Genomic DNA, 5,000 nt, shown 5'->3' with positions numbered 1-5,000 from the left:
GAGAAGAAGGAGAGGAGGAGAGAGAAGGAAGAAAGAAAGAGAGGAAGGAAGGAAGAAAGAAAGAAAGAGTGAGGAAGAAGGAGAAAAAGAGGGTGATAGGGAAATGAGAGGAGGAGCTAGGGAAGGAGAAGGAGAGAGAACGAAGAAGATTAGAAGGAGAGGAAGAGGGAGGGAGGTAGGAGAGGAAGAAATGGAAAGAGGACGAAGGAGAAGAAGAGGAGGAGAGGGAGAAGAAGAGGGAGAAGAAGAGGGAGAGGAAGGGAGGGAGAAGGAGAAGAAGAAAGGGAGAGAAAGAAAGAGAAGGGGGGAGAGACGGAGAAAGAGAGGAAGAGGGAGGGCGGAAGAAGGAGAGGAGGGAGAGAGGATTAGGGAATGGAAGGAGAGAAAGTGAGGGAGAAGGGGAAAAAGAGAGGAAAAGAGAGGGAGAGGGGAAGAAGGATAGAAAAAAAGGAGAGAAAGAGGGAGGGAATGAAATAGGAGAGGGAGAGTGAAATAAATAAATAAAGTTAGATAAAAAGGAGGAGAGACGAGAGGGGGAGTAGAAGAATAGAAAAACAAAGAAAGAAAGTGAGTGAGCGAATAAGAGAGAACGAAAAGAAACATAGAAAGCGAGTGAGCAAAAGGGACTAAGAGTAAGGTCACTCTAAGGTCTTTTCAATGCCGTGATTTTCTTGACCTGGTCTCATTTCGTTTGTTCGTTTGTTGTATTTGTCCTACCTTTCACCTGATGTTTTGTTTTCCATCTGGTTAAACAATATTTACAACAAATAGACGAGGATAATAACAATATCAAATGTTTTGGAGGGAATTTTGCTTTCATTTATTTTTTGTAAAGCTATTTAAAAACAATGGTAGTAATAATAACAGTAACGATGACGAAGAAACAGTAATGACAAACGATCATTAAAACAACAATGATGAAGACCATCACACTAACAACAACAACAATGATAAATCAGACAACACAAACAAACCAAAGGAAGACTGACACTTCAATCACCACGATTCAATAAAGCAACACCATGCACGTGATTAGCCAATCAGAAAGCTCTGCCGGTAAAAGGAAACCAATCACAGGCAAGATTCCTTACACGGGCAGCCAATTAGGAAGCTTGTTAGGGTCTGCACGGCCAGGTTTCGCTTGTGGTTTGTTTCTTTGCATGTTTTGCTTCTTATTTTTCTGTATTACCAATGCAATGTTTGAGAGTGATGAGTAGTGTGTGTGTGTGTGTGTGTGTGTGTGTGTGTGTGTGTGTGTGTGTGTGTGTGTGTGTGTGTGTGTGTGTGTGTGTGTGTGTGTGTGTGTGTGTGTGTGTGTGTGTGTGTGTGTGTGTCAATGCATATGATATATTCATTATTCTCCTCTTCTTCCCTCCCTCCCTTCCGCCTTCACTCCTCTCATCCACCTCTCCCTCTTTCCCTCCTCTTATCCACCTCTCCTTCCTTCCACCTACCTCTCCCTCTTTCCCTTCCTCTCATCCACCTCTCTTTCCTTCCCCCTACCTCTCCCTCTTTCCCTCTTCTCATTCCTTCCTTCTACCTCTCCCTCTTTCCCTCCCCTCTTCCACCTCTCCTTCCTTCCCTCTACCTCTCCCTCTTTCCCTCCTCTCATCCACCTCTCCTCCCTTCTCCATACCTCTCCCTCTTTCCCTCCCCTCAGCCACCTCTCCTTCCTTCCCTCTACCTCTCCCTCTTTCCCTCCTCTCATCCACCTCTCCTCCCTTCCTTCTACATCTCCCTCTTTCCCTCCTCTCATCCACCTCTCCTCCCTTCCCCATACCTCTCCCTCTTTCCCTCCCCTCAGCCACCTCTCCTTCCTTCCCTCTACCTCTCCCTCTTTTCCTAATCTCATCCACCTCTCATTCCTTCTCTCTACTGCCCTTCTTCTCTACTTCCCTTCCGCCTTCACTCCTCTCACCCACCTCTCCTTCCTTCCCTCTACCTCTCCCTATCCTTCCTTCCCTCTACCTCTCCCTCTCCTTCCTTCCCTCTACCTCTCCCTCTTTTCCTAATCTCATCCACCTCTCATTCCTTCTCTCTACTGCCCTTCTTCTCTACTTCCCTTCCGCCTTCACTCCTCTCATCCACCTCTCCTTCCTTCCCTCTACCTCTCCCTCTCCTTCCTTTCCTCTACCTCTCCCTCTCCTTCCTTCCCTCTACCTCTCCCTCTCCTTCCCTCCCTCTACCTCTCCCTTTTTAGCCTCTCTCCTTTGTTTAACCATAATTGACGCTCATACACTCTAAACTTTCGTCTCAAAGACACTCACACAATCTACCATCGCCTTTCTCGCTTTTCACATGCGAGGAGATTCGAGCTCGAGAGAAAGATTCCTATTTTTTAAATCATCTTTCCTCTATTTCATTTTCCTCCTATAACCTCCCTTAAGTGGAGAGAAAGATTTGGCCTTTCTGGAACCTATTTTTCTTGCCTTCCTATTATCTACTATACTTTCCTAGAGTACGTGATAAAACTTCCCAATTTTTATCCTATTTTTATACAATTTCTGCCTTACATTCCTCCCTTCAATTTCCATCCTAAATTCCTTTCATCCCCCCTTACCAAATTTTATCATTTTCACCCCCCCCTCTCTCTCCCCTCACTCTACAACTCTTCCTTAGGCACAATTTTTCTTCATATCTATCAACCCTCCATTAAATTTTATCCTATTACATCTCCCTCTATTCCTTATAACCGCCCCCCTCCCATCCTTCTCCCCATACATACTTCATTCTATTTCTTCCCTTCTCACTTCCTTCTATACCCTAACCCCCCTTAATAACCCCTCACCCTCCCTCCTTCTTCTCGAGTCCCCCACTCATATCCAAATTAAATTTATTACACAAGGAAATTGGCAATACGTGTGGCTATAGTTTTCACGTCCCCCCCTCCCTTCACCCACCAAAGTCTTCGGCTGTTTCAACAATTTATGTGTTATTGCCCGCAAAGCCTTTCATTGCTCATTTCTGTCTCCTGCGAATTGGAAGAAGAAAAATGGAAGGAAACAAAGGAAAAGATTATGATAGGAGTGATATTGGTAGTAGTAGGCGTAGGTGTAGTAGGAGTAGTGCTAGAAATAGAAGTAGAAGTGGTAGTGGAAGTAGTAGTAATAGTAATAGTAGTAATAGTGGTAATAGTAGTAGTAGTAGTAGTAGTAGTACTAGTAGTAGAAGTAGTAGTAGTAGTGGTGGTGGTAGTAGTGGTAGTGGTAGTACTAGTAGTAGTAGTAGCAGCGGCAACAGCAGCAGCAGGAGTAGCAATAGTAGCGGCAGCAGTAGTAGTAGTAATGATAATGATAATGATGATGATATTTATAATGATAATGATATTAATGATACTGACAATACTAATACTAGTAATAATGTTGCTGTTGCTGGTGCTGATGATGATGATAATGATGATGATGATAAAACCAATGACTTTAATCATAACGATAACAGTGATGAAGCTGATAGTAATAATAAATGACGTCCATAATAGTTTTTGGGTCATTCTTCCATTGTATAAAACTTACTTCTTTTCCGTATCGTAGACTTTGGTCTTTCCTGGAGAGTTAAATTGGCGTTTTTTCGCTCGCTTTGGTATATTTATCTAGCTTAATTACTGGATATTTTTGGCCGTGATAGAAATTTAATTATAAACATTGCTGCATTTAAGTCTGGAAGTTATTGGCAGTGCAATTACCTAGAAAGTTCCATTAAACTTGATTTACTATTATTTTCATTGTCATAAATGTTATTAATGATACCATCATCATTATCATTTTCACTACCATTATCATAATTATCATTATCACTATTATTGTCATCATTCTAATTACCTTTATCACTCTCATCACCAGCTTCATCACTATAATCATCAATGCTTTAATCAAGAGCATGTAGATCTCCTAATCATCCATTCAAACTAGTTGCTCTGTCATTTCCTCTTAACAGTTATTGCTTTCCCCCTCTATTTACTCATTCGGTTAAGTTAATAATGCGTTTCTGATTATGTTTTTCTTTTAAAGTCTTCGTCATCTGTCTCTAATTTGCGAGAGAGAGAGAGAGAGAGAGAGAGAGAGAGAGAGAGAGAGAGAGAGAGAGAGAGAGAGAGAGAGAGAGAGAGAGAGAGAGAGAGAGAGAGAGAGAGAGAGAGAGAGAGAGAGAGAGAGAGAGAGAGAGAGAGAGAGAGAGAGAGAGAGAGAGAGAGAGAGAGAGAGAGAGATAGAGAGAGAGAGCGTGTTATACAAAGACACACACGCCAGCTTCCCCCTAATGACCAAGACACAGTTTCCTCTCCCTCCATTCTCCTCCTCTACCTCCTTTTCTCTCTCCCTTTCCCCCTCTCTTCTTCCCTCCCCCCCTTCCCCCCTTTCTGGACACGCCTACATCCGCATTTCCCCTCAGCCTCGCGTCCCCTTACACATACATACACCAGCAATCACCATTAACGTCTTTATATCTCTCATTGGCAACGTTTCCCCCACATTCCTGCTTCCTTCGGGTGGTCTTTTCTTTTTTTTCTGTACTTGCATTTCTCTTTTTGTTTGACTTATTTTCTACCTGTCTGACTGTCGGTCTATCTCGCTGTTAAAGTTAATGCGATTACTGATAATGTTAATGTAATTATTTTCCGCCTTATCCAATTTGAAAATGATCTTGTTTAACTGTTTGCCTTTCTACTTATCTCCCTCTTCCCTTCCCTCTCCACCGCCCTCCTCCCGATTCCATCTTATTCTCCCTCTCCTTTCTTCTCCTATTCCTCTCTCACTCTTCTCCCTCCACGTTCTCCTTCCTTCATATAAATAACGATTAAACAAAGAAAAACAGATAAAACAACACTTCTTGAAAGAAAAGTCCCTCGTTTACTCCACCTTACACACTTTCCTTAAGCTTTTGGGTTTTCCGAAGTTCGTTAATTTGTGTAAGGTTCAGTTCGGTTCGTTTAGATTAGGTTAGGATAGGTTAGGTTAGAACAGGATAAGATAGGTTTGGTTATGTTATGTTAGGATGGGTTAGGT

At 42.5% G+C, this 5,000-nt stretch overlaps 1 protein-coding gene across 1 annotated transcript in view; it reads right to left on the bottom strand.

Moving 5' to 3' along the window:
- The window catches only part of LOC122254857 (follistatin-related protein 5), a gene marked incomplete in the record, with an annotated part of 587,828 nt that overhangs the window by 122,576 nt on the left and 460,252 nt on the right, over window positions 1-5,000 (bottom strand).

This window comes from Penaeus japonicus, unplaced genomic scaffold (genome assembly GCF_977035675.1).
Source record: "Penaeus japonicus unplaced genomic scaffold, GWHDUDI00000001_assembly GWHDUDI00000036, whole genome shotgun sequence".
Classification (NCBI taxonomy): Eukaryota; Metazoa; Arthropoda; class Malacostraca; order Decapoda; family Penaeidae; genus Penaeus; species Penaeus japonicus.
Note: the sequence above shows the minus strand (reverse complement) of the source record. Positions and strands in the feature narration are given on the sequence as shown.